Below are 27,219 nucleotides of genomic sequence, written 5' to 3' on the forward strand. Positions count from 1 at the left end.
AGGGCATAATCCCCCCCACACCCACCAATCGGTAGAGCAAATCTCCAATGCAATATGTTTTCAGTGTAGATGCAAGGAAGAAACCCGGAAAAGTGGGCTTGAAATGCACACAGAATTGTTTCCCCTTCCTTAATGTAAACAAAGGCATTCTATGCCTCTGCAATGATTTCCTCCAGTATCTATCTATCTTTGCTTCAGAGCTTTCCTAAGTAGCCTGGGGCCATATTACTTCCTCTTACCTTAGAAAACAATTGAATCTGCGCTGCAAGTGTCCCCAACAGACCATTCTGCTTGATCACAGTTATTAGGCTATTCTCTAATGCTGCGAAACCTTCTTCATTTTAGAACTGGAACCAGAGTAGTTGAAAATACCCATAGATTCTCAAGATTTCATATATGTGCTATGCATTTTCACAGGCCTATCTTACTTGTTTGGGGACCCAAGACATGTTTAATAATTAAACAATGATGCCATCCATGTGGGGAGCCTGGAATGAATTCTGACCCCTTGCCCTGCTGCGGCTTTGGTTCTGAACCTTACTCAAGTTTCTTTGTGGAGACATCAATGCAAAAGAAAGTCTCTGCAGTCAGGGAATGTGTAGGGGGCGCTGTCATTGGAAATCAGTCATCAAAAGACAGGCGGCAAACGAGTGAAAAGCTGTGGGCAGGTGACAGTAACCCGAGGTTTGGAGACTACAGGATCACAGACTACAGAAGATGCCTTAAGCTCTGAGTCTGTGCTCTGTATTTTTCCTGTTCCTGTTCTTAGTCAGATGCACAGGAGGACATAAAAAGGTAAAAAAAGAACCAAGGTAACAAGAAACTCTTAGTGGGTGTTGGTTTGAAAAGAATATTAACAAAGTAAGTGCAGAATTTCCGTGGTTATGTCCTCACCTTCACGTCACTGCCTTGGGTCATCTTCCCCCTTTCCTTTGGCATGTGTCTACCCATTATTTATGGATGTCTAGATATTTTGACATTAAAGGCTTTTTAAGTCCTGTGGACTCTAACTTGGGGCCCTGTGCATGCCAAGCATGTGCTCTGCCATTAAAAAGCACTCCCAGTAGAAGACAGGTGATTTTTATACCTGCTCTGTAAGCATGCCTATGTTTGTAGTATTAAAATGTTCCATTGTCTTTTCAACTATCTGCACGCCTAGTGTCCATGGAGGTCAAAAGAAGATGTCAGATCCCCTAGAACTGGAATTGCAGACAGTTGTGAGCCACCATGTGGTGCTGGGAATGGACACAGGTCCTCTGGAAGAGCACCCAGCGCTCTTGACCTCTGAGCCACCTCTCCAGCCTGCTCAGTTGTTTTAAGCGTGACCTGACCTGTACATGTGAAACAAAGTCTATCCTTTCCGTGACAAATATGCACAAAAACATTAAAACTATGCAGCAATGGTGAATTTTGTTCCAGTAAACCCGAGTGAGCAGAACACCTTCTGAATACAACCACGAGAAAATAAATAAAGCTAAATTCCCAACCCAGAGTGCCTCACACAGCGAGAAGTCCCTCCCACCAGGCTTCAGCCCACAGTGTACTTCTTAACACTCAATGAACTTCCTGAAATCTTGACTATGCACCTCTGTTTCGAAAGTGAGTTATTAACTCACAATTTAAAGTTGCCCCCTTCTCGACCCCCGTGGAAATCGTCCTCTTTGCATTCACTTCCCCGTCAGCTACAACGTTTGTGGTGCGGGATTTACAGGCAGGGTTTGGTGCTTAAGTTTTATTTGTCTAATTTTTTAACTTAACATGAGTTCTGAGATTCACCTTAGCGAAAGCAATCACAGAATATAAACAAATACATAAATAAGAAAGATTATTTTTTCTTGGAAATGCTGGCACAACCTTAACTGGAATGGAGGGAGCCATGCAGCAGTAACAATAAAAGTAGCAAACCTTAGCAATCTGCTTCATAGCATGAAATAAAAATCATTTTGGTAAAAACATGAATGCTGCCCCAACTGCAATTTTTCACACAGCTGTGATAAAAGAACAATAAAGTGATAAGGCGTAGCAATTCCTGGGAAACGTGTATAAAATGCAGGGGAAATTGAGTTCTAATGTATTTTGTTTACCTACAGATGCTAACTAAACACACCGTGGCTGAAGCCTTGTTTTTTATAAACTGCTATCGGTGTTGCTCACTCGTACAGTTTCAGGAACAGCAGAAGCATCTGGACACCACCCTGCATTAAGAGATGGTCTTCCCTAGCCTGTGTATCTGATACTGTTTCACGTTGTAATGTTAGACACTTTTGAACAGATAGCTCATCTACAGCCTCTTGAGAGGGGGAAGAAAACAGCAAAATATTCAATGAATTCAATGCATTCCCTTAGAAGCGATGTCATTCTGTCACTGCCTAACAAATATCTGAGTCTCACCCAAGGGACCAGAACAACTCTTTCATCACTGGAACAAATAGATGGAGGGGCAACAAGGAGAACAAATACTTGTGAAAATAGAAGCAAATTTTATCCGTTCTTGAAGCAAATAAATGATTTTAAGGAGCTTAAAACATAAAAAAAAATGTGCTGAGAAGAAAAGGCAGCAGTGATTTATCATAAAAAATTCTCCTATTTCTATAGAGTACAGTAACCTTTGGACAGGGCATGGTTGAAGGAAAATAGATATGTACCAGCAGGCTTACTTCTGCCTTAGAGCAAATGGTTACTTTATCATATGCAATAAGGCATTGCACCAACAGAAACAAAACATACACGATTGTGTCTCTCTCCTTCCAGGTGCCTTCACTGCTGCTGTGATACCAATTGCTTACATGTTAACTATTAGCTATTAATTAATACCTCAGAGTATATCAAGTATGTCTATGGGCAAAGTAGCTATCAATGCCTATGACCACCTCTGTAGTTGTAATAACCACCTGTTCAACTAACACCTGTGTTCCTATCCCTAAGTGCCTGAGGAAGTGTCTTCTTCGGCATGTGTTGTATTTTCCTATTCTATTTCGCACCTAGATATGACCAGGTCACTCTGGGCCAATGTATGCTGTATTTTCCTGTTCTGTTTTGCACCTAGATATGGCCAGGTCACTCTGGACCAATGTATGCTGTATTTTCCTATTCTGTTTTGCACCTAGATATGGCCAGGTCACTCTGGGCCAATGTATGCTGTATTTTCCTATTCTGTTTTGCACCTAGATATGGCCAGGTCACTCTGGACCAATGTGGATAAAGAAGATAAAAAATAAGCTTTTTCCACATTCTCTTGGAAACCACATCCTGAAGATGGCAGTGCCCCAAGAAAGAGTGAGCCAGGATTTCTCCAGCTGACACTAGTTTATCAGAAAACACTTTAAAGTACTGTAAGGGAGAGAATAAGGTCAAGTTGTGTTAACTACTTCAGTTCTGGGATTTATCAGTTATGACCATCAATATGGTAAGATAATAAGAATTTTGTTCCCCGTTGCCTATCTCCAACAAGAATGCTCCCTTACATCTGCTACAGGAAAATCAGAAAGTTTTATGCAAAAATAAAGATGTTAAGGAAAGTAACCAAAATTAAGGCTTAGGATACCACCTCCATGCTACAATAAAAGTATCTGGATAGAAAAGGAGTCAGTGGAGAAGCCAATTCAGCTTCATTTCAAAGGATTGGTAGCTGAATGAGAAGAGTGAAGTTCAAGTACTTCAAGGCAAAAAGAACTATGTGATCAAACGGAGCAAAGACTGTGCTATGATTTGGGAATAAAACTGTCTGCAGAGAAGCAGACATGAAATGACTAAACAGTAACCTTCCAAGGTGCCATAGTTCTGGATCTACTGACAACCAGGTCTGATTGTAAAGCCGTGGCTTCAGCACCATGGATCTATTGATAACCCAGTGTCTGACTGTAAAGCCGTGGCTTCGGCACCGTGGATCTACTGATACCCAGTGTCTGACTGTAAAGCCATGGCTTCAGCATCGTGGATCTACTGATACCCAGTGTCTGACTGTAAAGCCGTGGCTTCAGCATCGTGGATCTACTGATTACCCAGTGTATGACTGTAAAGCCATGGTTTCAGCACCGTGGCTCTATTGATAACCCCGTGTACAAGTGTAAAGCCGTGGTTTGAGCACTGAAAAGAGGGCGTACATATTCGGATAACGGTCACTGCAGCATCTCCTGCTACAGCGGAGTAAGAGACTGACTGGGGATTCACGGATCTGAGGGGGTCACAAAACACAGAATCAAAGTTTTATGAGAGCATCAGCATAAAAAGAAACTGACACTTCTCAAAACTCAACACGGAAGATACAGAAAATTTCCAGTTCCCAATGTGTGGATCTGCATGGTTATTGGTAAAGCAGGACAGACAATGTTACATCAATCAACTACAGAGGTTTTGACAAATTTATCGGTAAAATTTTCTATCTTAATATGCAAAGCTCTAACAAGCATCCAACCAAAGTTTGACTTGGTCTACCTAGACTCTTTCCAATTCCTTCTACCGAGCAGGGTTCAGTGCAGTAGACAGAAATCATTCTGGGTACATCACACAGAAAGGCATTAGGTGCAAAGCATGAACTCTGGCAAAGCTGTTGAAGGATTAAAAGAAAACAGTCAGGAGCCATCATCAGCATCCACACGGTATAGACTGTAATTCTGAAAGTGGGGCAGCTGCTGACATGCAGAGATCAGATTGCTACAGGAGCTCCTACCTAACTCATCCGCCACTACAACTATGTTGAAGACATGATAAGACGAAGAATGTGAGCGCTGCAGACGACAATGCTCGCTTCCATTAGCTTCCGTAGCTACTGGAAGGGGAAACGAGATCTGCTCTTCTTGCCTTGGATATTTTTCACGAGAGCATCTTATTAGAGTCTTTCTCTTTCCAGCCAGTTCTCATTTCATTTCTGTTGCTGTGATAAAACACCACGACTTATAGAAGAAAAGGTTTATTTTAGCTCTGAATTCCATGTTACACAGCCTACATGTTACAGCCTATATGTTACACAGCCTACATGTCACACAACCTATATGTTACACAGCCTACATGTTACACAGCCTACATGTTACACAGCCTGCATGTTACACAACCTACATGTTACACAGCCTAAATGTTACACAACCTATATGTTACACATTCTACATGTTACACAGCCTACATGCTACACAGCCTGCATATTACACAGCCTATATGTTACACGGCCTTCATGTTACACAGGCTACATGTTACACAGCTTGCATGTTACACAGCCTACATGTTGCACAGTTTACATGTTACACAAGCTACATGCTACACAGCCAACATGCTACACAGCCTATATGTTACACAGCTTGTATGTTACACAGACTACATGTTACAAAGCCTACATGTTACACAGATTACATGTTACACAGTCTGCATGTTACACAGCCTACATGTTACACAGACTACATGTTACACAGCCTGCATGTTACACAGGTGGAGAAGTCAAGGAACAGGAATGTGAAGGAGTCAAGAGCAGAGAGAATGGATAATTACATCCCTAGTACTCAGCACAATTTCTCTATTCATGCGCAGCTCATATTCCTGCCTAGGAAATGATGCAGTTAGAGTAGGCTGGGTCTTCCCAGTAAGTCAAAGGAATTAAAATAATATCTCCTCGATGGTGAGACTGGAAATGACCAGCTAGGTCCTCTGGAAACCTGGGGAATTTAGTACATGGGTGGAAAGAGGTCCAGCTGGTCGGCTAAAGGCTGTCACATGAAGAGGAAGAGACCTGGTCAGTCGTCCTCAGACCAGGAAACCCATTGTGGACAAGTTCAACAGAAACCCCTGGGCTAAAGTCCCAGAATCTGACAGTGCCCCAGTACCTCCAAGTCCTAGATGCAGGACAGATGATGCTTCTCAAAGCTGAAAGGCGGCAGGGGAGCTGACAGAAGTGGATAGGAGAGACATTTCCTCATGCTGAAGAGTCACCACAACAGGGACCTGGAAGGTGAGAACACTAAACACAGTTGGGGGAACCAGCTTGTTCATGCATGAGCTCAGTCCCTCCAGGTGGGATGTCATTGATTGGCAGAAACACATTGGACAGGAACACAAGGACATCTGATAAACAGAGGCAAGATTATAAACTCAGGTGGAGGGGAAAGCACGCAGCCGGTGCAGCTTTAGTGTTTTCCACTTTGGCCCAAAAACGCATGCTTGGGTACAGATCTGTAAATGACCAAATTATATTCTCTGAAACCAGCCAGATTTCAGAGAATGGCACAGCCAGTAACTATCATACAGGTATATACATCAACAGCAGAAGCAGAAGAGAATGTCATCAACAGTTTCTACACAGAGCTACGGAACGAGGTCAGCAGGGCACATCAGAATGACATACGAATCGCTATGAGTAACTTCAGTGCAGGAGTGCAATCTGGAGAAAGAATGGACTACAGTGTCATGGGAACATATTGAGTCGGACAAAGGAACAACAGAGAAGAACGACCGCTTGACCTCTGCTATGCAAATGATTTGTACATATCCAACACAAAGTTCAAGCAGGCCAAACCATCAAGATGTTGGATGTGGGACTCCCCTGACAAATGCACACACAGTCAAATGACTATATTCTGGACAGCAGGAAACTCTTATCTAGCATCCAAAACAGCCAATCATTTCCTAGTGCTGACTTAGGGTCAGATCACCTTCTTGTGATGGCCAACATTCAACTGAAGCTTAGAAGAGGCACGCCAGGCAAGGTGAACTGGAAGATCAATCATGAACAACTGATGAACCCAGCTCTGTGGGTGGCATATAAGAGAACCACTGGGAAAATAAAAGATGAGGGAAATCATTAAACAACCCTTTACAACTCTAGAAAGTGAATAGGAGAAAAATCAAAAGAGCTATACAGGAGACTTCAAAGGAGATGCTCAATTATGAAAAAAGGGGAACACACTCATTGACATTCTTATCCCACGTAACTTTAGGTTGTGTCAAGCTGTCACTTAAAGCTAGCCATCATGCAACCTGGGTAAAATTATAGGGCAGTGACAAGCAAATGGCTGCTGAGAGCAACAGTATTCAATACTCTTTCGCTCAGGCTTCATGTTCTCTGTAAAGTTCTTCTTGGGGCCTTCAGCTCCCTCTGAACCTTGGCTAACTATTCATGCACTCATCTTCAGTGGGCATTCTGATATTCTACACAGCTCAAGATTCATAGCCATGTCTATACTCCATATGTTGTGAATATGTGATTATTAGTATAATCTTCAATACATAGCCTGGTTTCTGACATATAGTATGAGCTACTAACTTCGTTTAATGAAATTTACTGAATGACATTTTAATTTGCACAAAATACAAATTAAATTTCAAAAGTGAAATTCCTGGTTCCAATCTCTTCTCTCAATAAATTTGAAAAATATGCCTTTGGGAAGTAATGACATTCAACAGTCCCTTCTTTGAAAAGTAATGGGATGGTATTCAACTAAAAATATGAATTTGGGGTTCCTTCATTCTAGTCAATAATATAGATCAATTTGATCTTCCCTATTGGGAATATAAACTCAAGCATTTATTGCACTGATTTAAATTATAGTTCATTTATGCAGTGTATTAAATAGCCTCTGGGCATGATTATAAGCCACAAAAGTAAAAGCACAGAAAGCAATTTGAATTGGTGTCTAAAAAAACTACAGGAAAAAATATCAAAATAACATGCAAAAGAAGTGGAGAATATATCTGTATATTTCACTCATTTCCTCACCAGAGCATGGTAGGTGGGTCAGTATGTCTGTATGCACATTCCACATCTCTAACATGTAGTTTATCTGCTTTCAGAACCACACCAGGCCCAGTGCCGTGATCTAAACCATCAAGTTATGTATTTTTGAAATGCCATAGACACACTAGTATCCTGGAGTTTATTTAACGCCATGGTGTTCACCAGAGTCAACATTAGAAGAGAAGTTAGTGTTTAATACATATATGACCCTTATATCACAAAAGTGTTTTGTATACAGTTATGACTTGTACTAAGAGAATACATGACCAAAGATACATTCACCTTTTAGTTTGATTTTCAGATGAATTAGACATTGCCAGAAAAAGACTGGGAACAGATATGGAGGTTATCCATAGAGAAATTAACTTCAGGGGGTTTGTTGTATCATCTGTCATGTCTTTCTCTTTGATTTTATATAAAATGATCAGAGTTACCCAATATTATAACTGAGACTATCAAAGGAGGGCACTTCATCATTGTGATTTTCTACATGCTTAGGTCCTTAAACTTCTATATACTAAAGCACTGATTTTCAGTGCTGCTTTATTTGGGGAAGGAGGCTCTAAGGCTGAAATTAACATCAAAAGCGTCCATTCAGGTGAGAGTCAAGCTAATAGGATCAGTGTCTTTAGAGGTAGAGATACTAGAGCGTCTGTCTCTTTTTCTCTTTCTCTCTCTCCTCTCCCCGCTCCCAGGAGACTTTCAACAAAAACAGACCATATTGGCTGCACAGTACTGAACTTTCGGCTTCCAGAAAAGTGAGAAAATTGAATTTTGTTGCTGAAATTATCCTGTCATTGATATTTTGCCATGCCAACGTGTTTTAATTTCCTCTGTGTTTCTATAATAAAATAACCCAACAAGAGCAACGTAAGGAAAGGAAGGGTTTGGTTTAGCTTGTGGCTCCAGGCTAGAGACCAACAGTGTGGAATTCGCAGCCGTGGGAACCTGAGCTGGTCAGATCACATCCACAATCAGGATTAGAGAGCAATGTTTGCACACAGGCTAATGCTCAACTTCTTTTCCCGATGTTATACCTCTTACTGATACATGCAAACATCTCATGTATTCACTAGGAAGTCAGTGGCTTAAGCAGAAACACAAAGAAAGAGGGTAAATAGCAACAACAGCAAAATGTCACGATTCTTCTGTATCGCAGAGGTTTAGATATAAGTGCCCCCCCAGAGACTGGTCTGATGAAAACTTATCCCCAGTGTAGCAGTACTCAGACATGAAGATTCAGAAGATGACTGGCTCATGACGCATGAACCCAAGAATTACAACAGCGTTACTGAGTCGCGGTACAAACCTTAAGAGATGGGGCTGATAGAAGACAGTGAATCCCCGGAGTAAATGCTCAGCTTGGCCTGAGGGTGGATCCTGCCCCCACTCATTCTCCCACTCACCGCTGCCAATCACGAGAGGAGGAGCACCTCTGGTTCCCCACACCCTTCCATCATCAGGTAGAGGCTCCATAGGCTCAGCAATGGTGAACCCAATCAACCCTGGACTGAGATCATCAGTCCAAGTTAGTCTACATTTCAGTCTAAGTAGTAAGGGTCTAAAACTAAATTACTTTTCTTATTATTTCATGTGCTGTGTATCAAACTGTCAGCCATTTATGAAAACTTCTTCATGGTCTAAGGTATAACACAGGGTCAAAAATTGTAAATTCAGAAATGCCTTTAAATGAATCCAGTACTGGCTATAATTAAGGCTCTCCCTTTGTGGCCAACTGTACTGGTCTACAGTCACTGTGATCCTGCAGCTGAAACTCTAAACCTTACTCTGCCTTTGTCAGCTGGCTTTGTGCCAGGCACAGCTAAGGGAGAGGAGACTCTGGGGGTAAACATGAAGGCAGGAAAAAGGGATAGGGAATTTCTCCTTCCTGTTCCTGTCCTGATGGCAAATATGCATCCAGGACAAAGGACATTGTAATGGCTAACCTTGGTTGTCACCTTGACAGGAAAGGAAGAGAGAGAACCTTGATTGAAGAATTGCCTCCGTCAAATTGGGCTGTGAGCAAGTCTTCAGGCATTACTTCTAGCTGACGTAGGAAGGCCCAGCTCACTGGAGAAGGTACCTTTCCTAGGTGGGTAAGCAAGGGCTATATAAGAAAGGTCACTAAATGTGACAGAGGGAGGAAGCCTGTAAGCAGCTTTCTTTCATGGTTTCTGCTTATGTTCCCCGCAACCTGTAAGCCAAATAAACAGAACAGCTCAAGTCTGTTTCTAACTCCAGTTCCAGGGAATACAATACCATCTTCTGGTCTCCACGGGCACCAAGCACACATGTAGTACAGGTGAAATGCCAATACACAGAAAATAAAATAAATTATTTTTTAAATCCAAAAGCTGGGGAAAAAATTAAGATCTGGGCTAGGATTTAACTCAGTTCCTAGAACAGTTACACACAGCTCTGGGTTAAAAACTTCAAGACTGAAAAAAGTAGACATGGTGATACACATGTATTCCAGCACTCTGGAGGTAGAGGCAGGAGGATCAAAAAGTACAAGGTTATCTTCAGCTACCTTGTGAGTTAAAAATAAGCTTGGGCTAGAGACAGCCTCAAAATAAATAAATGAATAAATAGCAACAAAGACTGGATGAAGCAACAGCAAAAAAAATGGAGAAACAGCCTACATTTATGAGTGATAAGAACTGAAGACAGGCAACACCATATACTGGAGGAGCACACTTCAGTGTGACCTCATCAGACAGGAAAACTGAGTAGTTGGGTGTGGTGGTAAACACCTTTAATCCCAGCACTTGGGAGGCAGAGGCAGGTGGATCTCTGTGAGTTCAAAGACAGCCTGGTCTACAGAGGGAGTTCCAGGACAGCCAAAGAGATACAGAGAACCTGTCTTAAAAAGTAAAAGCAAAAATAAAAGAAATAGAGGTAAAATAAAGCCATGTAAAGATGAAAAATACACAGAGAACCTTGATACTGTATGTTATTGTGCTCTCTTTGAATTGTTTGAATGCTGACGAAGGAGCAACAGCTGCTAAAAGATATTTGTTTATAAATACTGCTGAACTAATCCCAGATAGGTATTTTGAAAATACCTTAACTTCAAAATTGAAGTCAAAAGGTATGTTACTTTGGAGAAGAGATTTTGCTTTTGTTTCCACAGGAAATGATTCATGGATTCATTTTGAATTAAGGAAGATTAGGTTTGATCAAGGAAGACCATCAGAGAGATCTCCAGTAGAAACAGATGGCCCAGATGTCTGAGTTCGACATCCAGAACAGATTCAAGATGCCGCCTGAGATGATCAAGCCTCACAGGATACTCCAGTCAGGATTTGATCTTAACTCTAAATTTTATTTCGGTCCCTATAAGAATATCAGCACCCCCAACCAGCAGGAAATAGCCTGGAATACTACGTCCACAATCCCCCCTCCAAAAAAAATGGACTGCGGATATTTTCTTTTGTTTAAAAAAAAAGAGGGGGAAGTGGTGTGGGACAATTTTGTATTCTGTCAGTTATGTTTTAAATAAACACTGATTGGTCAGTAGCCAGGCAGGAAGTATAGGTGGGACAACCAGATGGGAAACAGAGGTGGGGCAATGAGAACAGGAGTATTCTGGGAAGAAGGAAGCTCTTTCCCAAGTCCTGTCCAGACACCGAAGAAGCAGGATGTGACCTGCCCCACTGAAAAAGGTACCGAGCCATGTGGCTAACTAATATAGATAAGAATAATGGGTTAATATAAGTTATAAGAGCTAATATAAAGCCTGAGCTAATGGGTCAATCAGTTTATAAATTAAGTAGACTTCTGTGTGATTTTCTTTGGGGCCATCTGGCCGTGGGACCTGGTGGGAGGACAGAAACCCCACAAGCACGCCCTCATGATACAGAATACTTCAGTGTGACCTCATAAGACAGGAAAACTGTGTGCTGGAGGAGCACACTTCAGTGTGACATCATGAGACAGGAAAACCGCATGCCACAGGCGCATGCTTCAGTGACATCTGGTCCTGTGCTGGTCTGCGAACTGGTAGTGTGCTGAACTTCTCTCAGGAAACCACTGATGCAGTGATCCTGGAAATGCTTCTCAGCAATCTGGCAGAGTCACTTTTCATTGAGGGACTACAACAGCCACACACTATGAGCTTAAAGATTGTTAAGTGTCCAGTTTTTCTCTTCTGTTTTGGTGGATGAGGGTCAAATTCAGTGCTTTGGGTAATGATATTTTATCAGAGCAACAGTTTCCTTCAACAGACATATTTTTGGACAGCCTAGAAAGGGAAGAATTTTAGCAGGGCAGGCTAGAATGCAAATGAATAGATAGGAAATATTCAATAGTATTACACCAAATAGCTTACATTCTTCTGTGCTCTTTAACCCAGTGCATGTCACCCAATGCCCTCTGTCTCTGCAGGTGGACTTCAAATGTGTGCTTTGCAGCAGTGACAGCCTCTGTGAGGAAGCATCATTGTCTCCTAATGACCAAGTCAGAATGGACATTTTGAACTTGTTATTATGAGGAAACCTGCATTTGTTTAGAGTAATAGCTTCGACTTTTGTGCCTCCTGATCTTCCATAGAGATGCTTCCACCATTTTTCCAGGTAAACTAGGATTGTTATCACCATGCATTTTACCCTCAGAATCGTGTAAGCTACATAGGACTTGAGAACCAGGTATATATAATTCATATTATGCTTAAAAATTCATGACTATTCTAAACTAATGATAGTTTATTGTTTCACTACTCAGAATAAAAGAAGAAGAAAAAAAGCAGACACTTATTCTTCTGCCACAATAGTATGAGATGGTGTACAAAAAAAGTGTGTGTGTGTATGTGTGTATCCTTATTTAAATAAAGGCACAGCTTTATATTTTGAAAGGAAGCATCAGCTATGGAAATAATGTATATGCAATAAGTAACATACCAATTGTTTAATTATAATAAGTATTTCACTATGCATATACACACTAAGATACCACATTATACATTTATACACAAAATTCAATCAGGAACACAATGAATGAAAATGAGAACTGCGACTTCCACCATTCATAAAGTCATAAGTATATAGATACAATAAGCACATGCAATGCTTCCAAGAGCCTGCTTTAGACAGCCACTGGCTTCCTGGATGTAACACATGGAAACCACACAGCATTCAAAGCACTAGAAGGAAGGTTGGTATCTGCAGGTACTGAAGAGGAATAAGCAATGACGTTTCCGTGAGAAATGAGCATGTCAAAAGAAAAGCAGGAGAGGAGAAATCAGAGCACAAAAGGAGAGAGATAGCTGAAACTAAAATGCTGGGTGCACAGGTCCCTAGAAATGATGAGGAGACGAGTCTACTGTCAACGACTCCATCAGCCCATCTTAGCTAACATTTCCACAGCGTAAGATTTAATAGCTTTCTGGCATTTTACCACTGACGTTCTATTGAAATAGTAGTATAAAGCTCTTATCTCAAAACAGATGAAAAATATGTACACAAATCAAAACAATAGCATTCTGTTACTCCATCTCTACACTGACACTGATCTCTCCATTTAAGAAAAAATAGGTATCACAGCTCCTTGAGACAATCTCACACATTGAGTAATTGTTTTATTTTCATTTTGGCTTGTTTTAACGTGGAAATCTCCCCCCAAAAAATTAATCCTAGTAAACAACCTAGGTGTATTTCAGAGCTCTGTGAAAGATAAATAGCCATCCCATAATAAGGCTGTTCAAGGCCTAGCAATAACAACAAATGTTACGGCCCAGTCTGGAAGGCCGCCTCAGTCCTTATCACAGCTCACAGACTGCAATAACAACAAAGGCCCTGCTGTGTAACAGCCGGTTACTTCGTTACTCTTCACTAAAGAACACAGTCCTCCCTTGCTGTCATCCTCAGATCAATTGGTCAGAATACAGGGCTGGTTCTAGGCCCCATTACTTTCTGATTCAATGTATTACAACCATTCTACTTGTCCATTTGTTTGTTTGTGCCACAACCCCAGCTTATGGGGAAAGAACTACAAAGATCAATGGGAAACCTCAACTTATGCACAACTGCTTGGAAATCATTTCTTTGATATTGATGTGGTGTCAATGAAAATGACAGTGAAAAAAACACTATTCACTTGAGGAAAAAAAGAAATGTTCTTAAGAGCTATGTTCAAGTTCAACAGAAAGGTTGAATGATTGAAATTCTTTTGTAGATTACCTGAGGGGTAGCAGAAGAATAGTAATAAATGGGGCTGTAGAAAAGTGTTGGCCCTAATAACCTCAGCACTCCGCACAGCACGAGAACACAAAGCTCCTATTCTTGCAGACAGAAATAAAAGTACTGAGAGGTTATTAATGCCACCAAGTGGCAGTAGTGGCACTTAGAAATTTAACAAACCAGCAAAAATGCAGTACTTGATATCCATCCCAGGCAAGAACTGCAAATTTGTTAAGAATATGTGGCCAAAGCCAGCCATAATGGGACATTGTGGCGCGCTTCCTGACCAGCAGGAATGGACGACCACGAAATCGAGATTCCTTCCCAAATCACGTCTTTATTTGGAGCCCTCGGTTGAATGGGGGAATGCGGGGGAATGAAAGAGGGAGAGAGACAGAGAGGGAGAGTAAGGGAGAGAGGGTGAGAGAGCAGGAAGCGAGAGAGAGAGAGAGAGAGAGTAAGGGAGAGAGGGTGAGAGAGCAGGAAGCGAGAGAGAGAGAAAGAGAGAGAGGGAGGGAGAGTAAGGGAGAGAGGGTGAGAGAGCAGGAAGCGAGAGAGAGAGGGAGAGGGAGAGTAAGGGAGAGAGGGTGAGAGAGCAGGAAGACAGAGAGAGAGAGAGAGAGAGAGAGAGAGAGAGAGAGAGAGAGAAACCCAAAGGCAGCCGCTTTTCTAGGGTGGAGAGGCTTGGATGCTGATTGGATGATACCATTCTGTTGGAGCCCGGGAATTTCGAGATAGGCCAGGGAACTGTCCCACGCTACCGTCTCGCCAGCAAGAACCACGCGGGACACAGGATCCTTCTGCAGAAAAGCTTTAATGCCCCTTGGGAGAGAGAGCATCAGCCAACATGGCGGAGACCCAGATATGAAGGAACACATCCCTTATATACGAAACAGTCCTTGCTTTGGACGTGTCACTCTTGGATAGGTCAACTGTCCATAATCCCAGGTGATGCCTCAGAAGTAGGCAGGGACTCAGTGGAAAGTTATCGAGCACATGTGCGTTCACCTGGCGGTGAAGCCGGATGTCAGCGCCATCTTGTAATGGAGAATGTGGCTGCGGCCCTCTACATCTCCCCCTTTTATTACTACTTTGCAGAAAGGCAACTCCCTCAGAAGGCAAAGATAGAGGTCGCACTTCCCAAAGCGAAAACATTAAAATGGGCTTACACGGAATCTGCCCCTAGGCTCATGACACCTGGAACTTATCCGGCCTGCCCTCTGCCATTTTTCGGGGAAAGGGAACATATGGCAGGAAACCCTTATGCAGAGTGACATATCTCTCAGAGAGGGCCATTCTCTGTGTGATGCTCTTTAGCTTGACAACCTTCAGGGCTAGCTAAGCCAAGCACTCCACCCTGTGCCATGGACCACAGTCCTAGGGGTGCAGGAGTTGGTTGGCTTAAACCTTACTGCTTTAACATAGATAACCACATATCAGTAGAGGCTCCCTGTTCCAGGGCAGCCAGCGCTGTGCAATAACCACTTTGTCCCTATGGCTTTGGGATTAGAGTCAGCAGACCATCCAGAGGAGAAACACTATTCCACAGCATAGGGCTGCTCCAAACATTCCCACCCCCACCCATTCTTTGAAGTAGGGGACGAAGGACACAACCCAGGACTGGAATCCTTCGACCAAGCTTATGTCCACTCGCGTGGAGTTGATTATCATGATGGACCGTCTCAAAGAGGACAGCAAATCATCAAAATTCTCCTGCAAGATACAAAGACAATTCTCGGGACAAGTTAGCCACTTTTGTAAAGTTCTCATATGGTACACTGGTCACACATAAGGCTGAAGTTTTCCATTCATAGCCCAATTGGGCAAGCTGCCATAAGATATCCACCTGTTCTTGTACTAGGTCAATTATTTGATTAAGAACCATTATTCCACCTCTAATAGATGTATCTATGGTAGCCTGCTGATCCAGGGCTGTAGCCACTGTGGTAGATAACTGATTGAGGGTCTCTGTTTTCCATGGTATAGGCCGTGCTATCCCAGTGGTGCCTAGGAAAAACCCAGGCCCTGTTTGTTGATATTAGGTTTAAGATTTATTGGCTCCCTTATTCCTTGCCGGGTACAGTGGCCTCGGGCTCCAGAGCCCACCTGCCATCCAAGGGCTGTGCGCAGCCCTGGGCCTGCTCACTGTGCGGCTCCGCGTGTCCCAGGCCAGGAAGTGGCGGCTCCACCCCTCTGCGGCTGTGTTGGTGGGGGAGTGTGGCGGGAGCCGACACCCGGACCGAGGCGGCACAGGCTGGCAACATCTCAAGGTCCGCGCCAGAGCTGCTGCAGCTCAAGGGGCTGATGGGAGAGACGGCAAGCAGGGCCGCTTCCCTACTAGCAAACTCTCAACACCTGTGCCACAGCAAAAGCAGCTGTAAACTCTCACAGATCCAGCCAACGACCCAATCACCCCAAAATCCAAGGGCCCTTCGCATCCACCTTCCTGCGGATCCCGAAACACCAGACAAGCCAAGCGTATATACAGCAATCTTTCAGGAGGACTTGAGTTTTTAAAATGCTAAGCAGTTCTTAAAAACTTAAGTCGCACAATGTAGATGTAATACGGTACTGCCTGTTTACTGCGTCTAAACCTTAATTGCGCTTTTATTATGATAATTACGACCAGTCCTGCCTGAAGTCAGCATAGTTTAGCATAGCCAAGTGGAACCAGAGCCATTTTAGCCTCAGAGACCCTCACAGTTTTAGGTACATTGTAAGCCGTCTGGCCTGGCAGTTTGCGGCACCGCTCTCATTCTCGGTACTGCTGTGACACCCTCCAGGCCAGGCACCAACTGAGCCGGCGCAACGTGCCCCCCACCATAGCCACCAAGCAAAGCTCCGCTCCAGCCGCCCTCCAGCCGCAGCTGCACCCACTCCAAGCCCTGTGTACGGAGCAAATTGGAACTTAGAGAAGTAGATTTGCTGCTCTGAAACCATTGAAAGGTACTCATTTAATCTTTTAGGGGATTTGGGCGTCGTCAGTCTCTCTGGCTATTTCCTGCTGAATTGGGACATTGCATTTTAGGGGTATACACTACAACATTTCAGGAGGTCTCGGTGATTCAAACCACATAAATCCCAAGTACACTTTTAGGCTCTCATTTTCTGTGGAGACGAAAACAGAATCTCTTTTCCAAAACATCATATCCTTAGGCAAATTTAAATATCTTTCTCCTGTCCGGTACACAAAAGACAATACAAATAACATAACATAAAGCTTTTGACCTTGTAGATCAGTCTTCTCCCCCATTTTTACTTTCTTAGAATCACTGGGGGGGTCCTTTTTAACTTATCTGGGTGCGCGCGCACAACCTCCCACTGCTGCTCAGTTTCTGATATGCTATACTTCTCTGAGCATGCATACCTGCAGTTCTGAATCCCTCCTGGTCTCTGGCGGTGCAAGGTTTTTCTTCCCGGGTATCAGCACCAAATGTCCCACGCTACTGTCTCACCAGCAAGAACCACACAGGACACAGGATCCTTCTGCAGAAAAGCTTTAATGCCCCTTGGGAGAGAGAGCATCAGCCAACATGGCGGAGACCCAGATATGAAGGAACCCATCCCTTATATACGAAACAGTCCTTGCTTTGGACGTGTCACTCTTGGATAGGTCAACTGTCCATAATCCCAGGTGATGCCTCGGGAGTAGGCAGGGACTCAGTGGAAAGTTACCGAGCACATGTGCGTTCACCTGGCAGTGAAGCCGGATGTCAGCGCCATCTTGTAATGGAGAATGTGGCTGCAGCCCTCTACAGGGAACCAAGGCTCTGTAATGCAAAAATACAAGCCCAAGGCACTCTGGCCCGCGCGGCCACATCAAAAGAATCTGTCTACCACCAAGCTGTAGGACGCCAGTACCATGGTGACGTTCTGACGGCTCCTTACAGGACATACCTAAAATCGCAGGGCTTAGGATGCTGGAACAAGAATATAGAATATGGACCTGGCATGTTGGCACATGCCTTTAATTTCAGGACTCAGGTTACAGAGACAGGAAGATCTCCGTGAATTCAAGGCCAACGTGGTCTATATACTGAGCTCCCAACCAACCAGAGCTGTATTGAGACCCTTCTAGGGGAGAAAGAGACAAATTTCTTTAAGAATGTGGCTCCTGGGATGTCAACCACACCATAATAGATCCCCTAGAAGTACATTAATAGTTAAACTGGAGTCAGTGAGTTATAGGATTTTTTTCTAAATACTAATTTCTTCACTAGAAAAAATATGAATATAGATTTCAAGGCCAGCCTGGGCTACAGAGTAAAGGAATATTTTTAAAAGTGAAGAGGAATAGTGGGAGGAGAAGGAGGAGGAGGAGGAGGAGGAGAGGAGGAGGAAGAGGAGGAAACAGAGATCAAATGACCAAAGTTCTAGAACCATTCCACGAGGCACAAAGCACATCCACTGCCAACTCACCAATATCTCTAAATGCTGTCCTTGACTCTTAATCACAGTCTATGCCACAGTTTCATATGATTTTCTAGGTCCATATCAGCCTATCTGCTGAGGTCCACTTTGGAGTCAGATGTAGTTTATGTTACAACTCCTAGCAAACTGGTATCACTAACAAACATCACTTCCTTGGATTAAACTAGGTATGTTTCATTCTTCTGATACAGTGTTGAGTAAGAAGCAGAAAATTGGTGCAGAACTGCCCTGTGCTAGGATTATATCATGACAGGAAATATTTGAAATATGAATTTGTGTTTCTCCCCATCGAACTACCTTTACCTCATTCAGGTGAAAGAGAAAGTGGATTTTGTAGCCCTGTGTCAGAGAAGGTATGTGACACAACTCCTTGAAAAACATAAGAACTAAAGTGATCCAAAAGAATCTTGAAGGACTGACTGGGAGAAGATCTTCACCAACCCCTCATCAGACAAAGGTCTGATCTCCAAAATATACAAAGAACTCAAGAAACTAGACACTAAAACTCTAATTAACCCAATTAAAAAATGGGGTACTGAACTTAACAGAGAATTCACAACAGATGAACTTCGAATGGCCAGAAGACACTAAGGTCATGCTCAACCTCCTTAGCGATCAGGGAAATGCAAATCAAAACCACTTTGAGATACCATCTTACACCTGTCAGAATAGCTAAAGTCAAAAACACCAACGATAGCCTATGCTGGAGAGGATGTGGGGTGAGGGGAACACTCATCCATTGTTGGTGGGAATGCAAACTCGTGCAGCCACTGTGGAAATCAGTGTGGCGGTTTCTCAGGAAATTGGGAGTCAACCTCCCTCAGGACCCAGCAATTCCACTCTTGGCAATATACCCTAGAGATTCCCTAACATACTACAAAAGCATTTGTTCTACTATGTTCATAGCAGCACTATTTGTAATAGCCAGAACCTGGAAACAACCTAGGTGCCCCTCAATAGAAGAATGGTTAAAGAAGGTGTGGAACATATACACATTAGAGTTTTACTCAGCGGTAAAAAACAATGACATCTTGAATTTTGCATGCAAATGGATGGAAATAGAAAACGCTTTACCGAGTGAGGTAAGCCAGACCCAAAAAGAGGAACATGGTATGTATTCACTCATAAGTGGATTCTAACCATAATTAAAGGTCTTTGAGCCTATTATTCGTGATCCTAGAGAAGCTAAATAAGAAGATGAACCTGATGAAGATTATTTAGCTATCCGCCAGGAGGTAGGAAATAGACAAGAGTTCCAGGTAACCTCGGGTGCATGGGGGGGGGTTGATGGAAGGGGAAAGGGATAGAGAGAAGGGAGTAGGGGAGGAATGGGGAAAGCTCGGTGGCCTGGGATGGGGGGGAGGGAGGAAGGATGAATATGGGATCAGGGAAGAATATATTTCAACTAAGGGAGTCATTTTAGGGTTTACAGGAGACTTGATTATATATGGGATCCCAGGTCCAAGGAGAGATCCCCCAGATTGTTCTCTGGACAGAGGAGAGGGTGCCTGAACCAGTCGTGGCCCATAACCATACTGATGTATATTTTGCTTATCACCATAGATCCTTCATCTGGCGAAGGACGGCGATACAGACGGAGACCCACATTGGAGCACCGGACTGAGCCCCCCAAGGTCCAAATGAGGAGCAGAAGGAGGAAGAACATGAAAAAGGAAATCAGGACTGCGAGGGATGCTATCACCCACTGATACAAGGGAACGGATCTAATGAGAGTTTACCAAGGCCAGTTGGACTGGGACTGAACGAGGACATGATCTAACCAGATTCTCGGAATTTGGCCAGATTCTCTGAATGTGGCTGGCCTGAAGTGTTTCTGAAAAACCATTGACTATGACACTGGGACTTGTTTCCTCTGCATATACTGGATTTTGGGGATCCAGTCTGTTTGGATACTCAGCTTCCTGGACCTGGAGGGAGGGGGGAGGAACTTGAACTTCCCACAGGGCAGGAAACCCTGACTGCCCTAAGGGACGAAGAGGGAGGAGGAGAGGGAGTGGGGGGAGTGGGAGGGTGTTGGGAAGACGGGCGGAAATGGAAGCTTTTATAATTTAATAAAATTTACTTTAAAAAAAAAAGAATCTTGAAGGAAGAGGTGGAGCTTTCTTGAGACTAATAAAGAAGCTACTTCAAACTGGGAAAAATAAGAAGTCTATGGATATCGCCAGAGATAGAGACCTGTTTTTTCCTCATTTAAGAAGTTATAGATCTCAAAAAGAAAATCTAAAATGACTATGTGAGGTACGGTGCATCTCCCCCACACACACATACACACACACACACACACACACACACACACAAAGCCACGCCCACAAAGTGTCACTGAAGCAGCAGAATTGATGAGGAAGCAGAGAAGGCTAGAGAGGTATGGACAAGCCATCAATCAGCACAGAGTGAACTAATGCCATTGCAGTTGTCCTCACATTACCCAGAAGGTACAGCCTGCATACAGCTTGAGGACTGTGTAAGTGAGTAGGTTTTCCTGACTTTCTTCCACTTTCACCCTGACAGTAAGAGGTGGATTTCACTGAACTATATGAAAGAGCAAAGCTAGAGGCTAAATTATAAGTGGGCGTCTTGAAAGTTTCCCCACATAACTTATGCTGTGACATGGCTATCGCATAGTGGGAACAGTCATTGACTGTGTGTTTGTCCTGAAGGTAGAATGAAGCATTGGTGACAGGGAGAGCTTCCTTCTCAAAGATGGAATGTGTTTTGTTGAAAAGAGAATGGCCAGTTGGCTCTGCAATACGACATAAAATGAGGTACAGAGAGACATACTTCCAGCTTTTTATGAGGGTCACTTTGAATATAGGAACTGTTCTGCACAGCGATACAGGTTTTCACATTGCTTTTTTTTTTATTTCTGTAAAGAGTAGTGTTGGGGGGCTGGAGAGATGGCTCAGTGGTTAAGAGCATTGTCTGCTCTTCCAAAGGTCCTGAGTTCAATTCCCGGCAACCACATGGTGGCTCACAACCATCTGTAATGAGGTCTGGTGCCCTCTTCTGGTCTGCAGACAGAATATTGTATACATAATAAGTAAATAAATATTTTTTTTCAAAAAAAAAAGAGTAGTTTTGGGATTTTGAGTCAAACAAATGAAAAAAGGGACCCAGATTTAAACCTACACGCCAACAGCCACATGATTTTTGAGAAGATGCAAAAACAAAAAAGTATGCACTGGAGAAAAGACAAACTCTTCTACGATAAAGCAAGGAAAATTGGGCATTTGCAGGTAGAAGAAATAAATTAGGTCCCTATCTCTCATGCTGTATAAAACACAACTCTAAATACACCAAAGGCCCTAGTAGAAGACCTTTGGTGCGGGAGAATTATCTGTATTCTGTCACTCATGTATTTTAATAAAACGCTGATTGGCCAGGCAGGAAGTATAGGCGGGTCAACCAGACAGGAAGTAGAGGCGGGACAATGAGACTAGAATAAGGCTACGGAGGAGGAAGGTCCCTCCGCCACTCCTGCGCAGACCACCGAAGAGGCAACATGTAAACTGTCACACTGAGAAAGGGACTGAGCCCATATGGCTAATGTAGATAAGGATAACGGGGTAACATAAGTTATAAGAGCTAATAAGTAGCCTGACCTAATGGGCCAATCAGCTTATAATCTTATGGAGTCCTGTGTGTGATTTCTCTTTGGGATTTGCCGGCTGTGGGGTACCGGGTGGGACAGATACCCCAACAAGTCCGCCCCTCATGTTACAGACCTTAAACTCTGAAACTAAATGAAAAGGAAAAATGCTGGGGAGATGCCCCAGTGGGTAAAATGCTTTCTGTGCAATCATAAGGACCCAAATTTGAGTCCTCAGAACCCAAGAGAAAACAACAATGGTCACACACATCTGTGATCCCAGTGCACAATGAAGACAAAAGAAGCCATGGCCACATTCGTCTGTAATACCAGCGCCTTACGGTGACGTTGGAGGCTCGGATAGAATCCCCAGAAGCCAACAGGCTATATAAGCTAGCACGCATAACAGCAAATAACAAAGAGATCTTGTGTTCTCAAACAAGATGGAAGTCAAACACATGAAGTCTTCTGAGCTCTGCACATATGCCTTAGCACATATGCAACCCACATTCATATATACAAATGCACACACATTCGTTACACATACATACAGCAAGAAAAAAACGAAGCTTAGAGCATTTTAAGAATGAAAGAAGTGGGAAAGCACTTTAAGCTGTCAGCATAAGCAACAGATAACGAATTTCTCAACAGGACAATAGACTCCAAGTGCCCAGGGTGTGGTGCCAACAGCTGACAAATGGACCTCATGAGATCGAAAGGCTTGTGAGAAACAAAGGAAATAGTCAATTGAGTGAGGAGGCAGCCTACAGAGTGGGAGGAAGCAATTTGCCACCTTACAGCGGACTAAGATGTAGAATATACAAGGAATTAACAACTGAACAATGAGAAATCAAACAGCCCAATCAATAAATGAGTTAATGAAATAAACAGAGAGTTCTCAAAAGATGAAACACAAATGCCAATAAACACTAAAAAATGTTCAACCTTACTAACCTTCAGAGAAATGCAAATTAAAAGTACATTGAGAGCCCTTGTCTTTTCAGTCAGAATAAAAGTCATTAAGAAAATAACAACAAATGCTGGTGAAAATATGGACAAATGGGAAACCTTATACACACTTCTAGTAGGAATGTACAGTAGTTTGGTCACTACTGCCATAAGTATAGAGGGTCATCACAAAATTAAAAGCAGGTTTACCACGTTACCCATATATATCACTCTGGGTATTTAGCCAAAGAATTCTAAGTCAACAAATTCCATAGATACTTGCACATTGATGTTTATCGGAGCTGGATTTACAATGAATAAGTTAGGGAGCCAACCCAGGTATCCAACACAGGAATTCATAGAGGAAACACTGTACATATATACAATGGAATGTTTTCAATCATAAACAATGTAGTTATGACATCTGCAAGAAAATGAATGGAACTGGAGATGACCATATCTGGTGGGGATAAAGCCCATCGGGCAGTTCCTGAAAGACAAGTATCACAGGTTTTCTCTTATATATAGTTATAAGATTTTACATAGATACACAAAATCTTGTGTGTATATATGATATCAGAAGGGGAATTGTCTAGGGAACAAGTGGGACTAACGCAGAGAGGGAGCGACAGGAGAGGGATATATCCAAATGCATTACATAATTGCATTAAAATGCTCTTATGTCAAGTGTACAATTAATATACACAAGGAAAATAGATAAACAGAAAAGAGAATATCTTTAGCACTAATTTTACAGGGTCAAAGATTTGACCCCAGGTTACGTTATTAAATCTTTTCTCCCTCGTTGACCTCATCTTTGAAATGAAACAACATGAAAAGGAGGCATATACTAGTATGTTTGAAATATAAACAGAATATATACCGCGGCCTAATCATCAGAAAGTGACAGCCATTGCTTTCTCAATCCACATTCTCTCAGGCCGCAGTCTGGTGATTATTCTAGGGGTATGACTCTTTTTAAGTCAAGTTCAGAGGATGTCATTTTAGTTTTCTAGGGCTTACTAGAAAGCTTAATGGATTGGCATTGTGCAATTTTTTTGAAATTTTATTATGCTTTCAAATCTTATAATGTAAAAATTTTAAGTTATTTTCTTCAACAAAAAAAGTCTCGGCTATTTGCTATGAAGCAAATGAAAGGAGGCAGGAGAAAACAATTTACTGAGAACTGGCTCTGCTCTTTCAAAGGGGAGCTTTTAATCTTCCCAAATTGGTCCTTTGATGTAGATAATGTCTAAGCGCAGGTCATTCGTAGACTAAAAGATCATGTTAAAACCTTTCCTCGGGGTGATGAAGACTCGGTGATCTGTTAGGAAAACCCGGATCATTAAAAACAGGAAAGAAAAGGGATGTATTAGATGGAGACGATCAAGGTCCCCAGCACAGTGAAGTAAGCCTCGCAGGCCTGCAGACTCGGGCAAGCCGCAGCCAGCATTCTCGCCGCACATCTCCTTAGCAGCAGATACAGAGCACAGAATCGATACATCACTGACAAGATTATTATTTTGTACAAGCTGAAGGTTGATGCAGGTCATTCCTACCAAAGCAAACAGAATTTGTTAATTTAATCCAACAGACTTGGCAGGGAGACCAAACAGGAATTTAATCAGCAGGGGAAGGCGGAGGGCATCAGAGGAAACTGAACGATCGCTGTGAACGGAGTAAATACCATTACGGAGGGTGCGGCGGTGAAGAGTGCTCCCTTCATGATTTTCATCTAGTTCACCAAACAACAAATAATTCCAAGTAAGCTGTTTCTGGGGCTGCAGTGATGTCCTAATGTTACTTGCGCCGAGAAAATTTAAATTCATCAAGCCTCCCAGTCTCTCACCTTTCCTATTTTTCTTAAAACTGCAAGGTTATAAAATGAAGGATTAAGGGTCCCATATTTCAAGGGAAAAGAGCAACTGACTTATCAGAGTTTCTCATCAGAACAGAATACGCCGGTACTCTGACACCAACTTGCAGGCTTTTAATACAAACACAAAGCTCAGGCGAATAAAGCAGCAGCTGGTGTTTCGTTCAAGAGTAAGTGTCATAATTAACTTCAGAGCTAAGAGCATTCTTAAGGCACGTCTATCATTACAGAAGGATAAATTAAGACGGCTGGTCTCCCTGCTATCCGGAGGCACATCCATGAAATAATCAGGAACGTAAATTCAGACTCATATAGTCTCTTTCCTTCTCACTTCATCCCTTTCTACAGATCCCCATTCCCAAGATTCTCTCTTTTCCAGTCCAGTCTCTTTGAATCTCCCTTTTGAAAGCAAAAACATTTGTACTCTATTGATGATAGGCCATGTAGATTTGTAAACCTATATCTAGAACAAAAAGATCTGGGTTTTTTTTCTCCAGTTATGAAAATTGAGTGTTACCAAACCAATGAATTTATCACTCAGTGAAACCTAACCAGTGAGCAAACTTCAATCTGGATTTCTCAAAAGTGACAATCTATGTAGTAAGAAGCAAAGATCAAGGTTCTTAGGTCTCACGCAGTTGTCTTTGATAGGACACTATCCCAAACAAAATGACAGGTTTTCCTGAGGCCCTAGGTTGTCTGACAAATCTTTTCCTGGGGAGATACAACACACACATCTACTCATCCCAGATAGGGAGCCAAACATACCAAAGTCCAGATCCCACCAAAGTCCAGCTTAGTGAGCCAATGAATTCATTGGGTACTTACAAGAGGATAAATTCCTCCAAGAGAGCTGCTTCAGAAAAGCCCATCCCAGCATGGGTGACACCTCAGGAAGCTGAGAACCTGGATCACAGACTACAGCCTGCAGGCAGCTCAGCAGGCTGAAGAGTGTCCCTTCCAGGGACCTCGCTTGCCCTAACCGCTTCCAGGCAGCTGGTATGGTATTTGCAGCTCTACTTGGCTTCATCATCAGTTTTTATTGCTTTCTCTGGCAGAGAGGGGCCTAGTGAGCCTGGTCAGTTGCAGAGACTTCCTGAAGCTCCTTTGAGTTGTTTACCTGCCTATGGAGGCGTTTCCTGTAGGATGGAATGTTTCCGTCTTGGAGGAAACTGTTAAACAATGCTGTAGAAGAAAGTTTCCTGGCTTCAAGCAAACCTAGTCTAGGAAATAAAAAGATAATCAAGTCATAAATTGAAAAGAAGGGGAATTGCAGGCCTGATATCTTAAGATGTATATTGAGGGAACTGAAACTCTTAGCTTTATGTGAAAGAAAAATGCTTTTTCACAAATATTCTATGTATGAAGATAGTACACATGCAGTTTTTATATGATCTTGAATCATTTATTTACATATTTCATCTCTCAAATGAATAAAACTGTCTCTTTTTATGTATACTGTTCTCCTATCTTCTCTTACAATTATCAAAACAGGATAGAACTTTCTATAAAATGTCAGTAAAGAGTCCAAATATGCCTTTAAATGGCTATTGTAGGTTGTTTCTAAAAGGGCACAAAAATCCCTTCTGCCTCTGCACCTTGTCCCTCAGCAGTGTGTCCTTGAAGCTTGGCACACTGGGTGGAGGGTATCTCCCCACACCATTTCTGAGCTGTCCTTATCGCTTGCTTAGATTAATGGAACAGAGTAGAAGGGGCAGTTTGTAACCTCCAAATCCAGGCTTCATGAAAAATTCTGGTAGCCGCTCTTTACTTTTCATGGTGTTATATTGATAGTGTCACTGCGAGAACAGACTCTCGTAGCATGAAAAACAAGTGACCTAGCCACCCTGGCAAATGCCCTCCATAACAAAGCGCCCCAAACCAAGGTCCTCCAAGGTCATCCAACCCTTGGCAGCTACATGATCTATCCCAGGTTAGGCAAGAAGAGCCATTCTGTTGTCTCCCACAGAAATTGTTATCCGCAGAATAATGAGCACAAAAGTATGTACTGCATTTGAATATTACCTTTTGCAATTTTTAATTGTGCTATCACAGGTAACTGATAAATAACTGGTACTAGGAGAGGAACAGTACAACAAACTTAGACATTTAGTACTGGCTTTGAAATAAGGAGGTGCACTGACCTAGAAACATAAAGTGGTTCTTCAGGTAGCTCTGAGAGAAAACACTATTGTATGATAGCAGTGGGTCACACTATTGTCTGCTAAAAAGACAAAAACTTGAAAGATAGAAAGCTGCCTAAATAACCTATGATTACACCTTGGGCTATCTCTGGTTAGTAGTATCTTCAAAACTGAATCATAAAATGTCTAATTATATATGATAAAATAAGGAGGAAAGAAAAAATAATGAAAGAATTAACTTATTATTTACAGTGTTGCGTCCAAAATTTAGAATCCAAATCACCACCACAAAACTGACTCCAATTCAAAAACAAAGAGTC

The sequence above is a fragment of the Myodes glareolus genome, chromosome 27 (genome assembly GCF_982192425.1).
Source record: "Myodes glareolus chromosome 27, mMyoGla1.1, whole genome shotgun sequence".
Taxonomy (NCBI): domain Eukaryota; kingdom Metazoa; phylum Chordata; class Mammalia; order Rodentia; family Cricetidae; genus Myodes; species Myodes glareolus.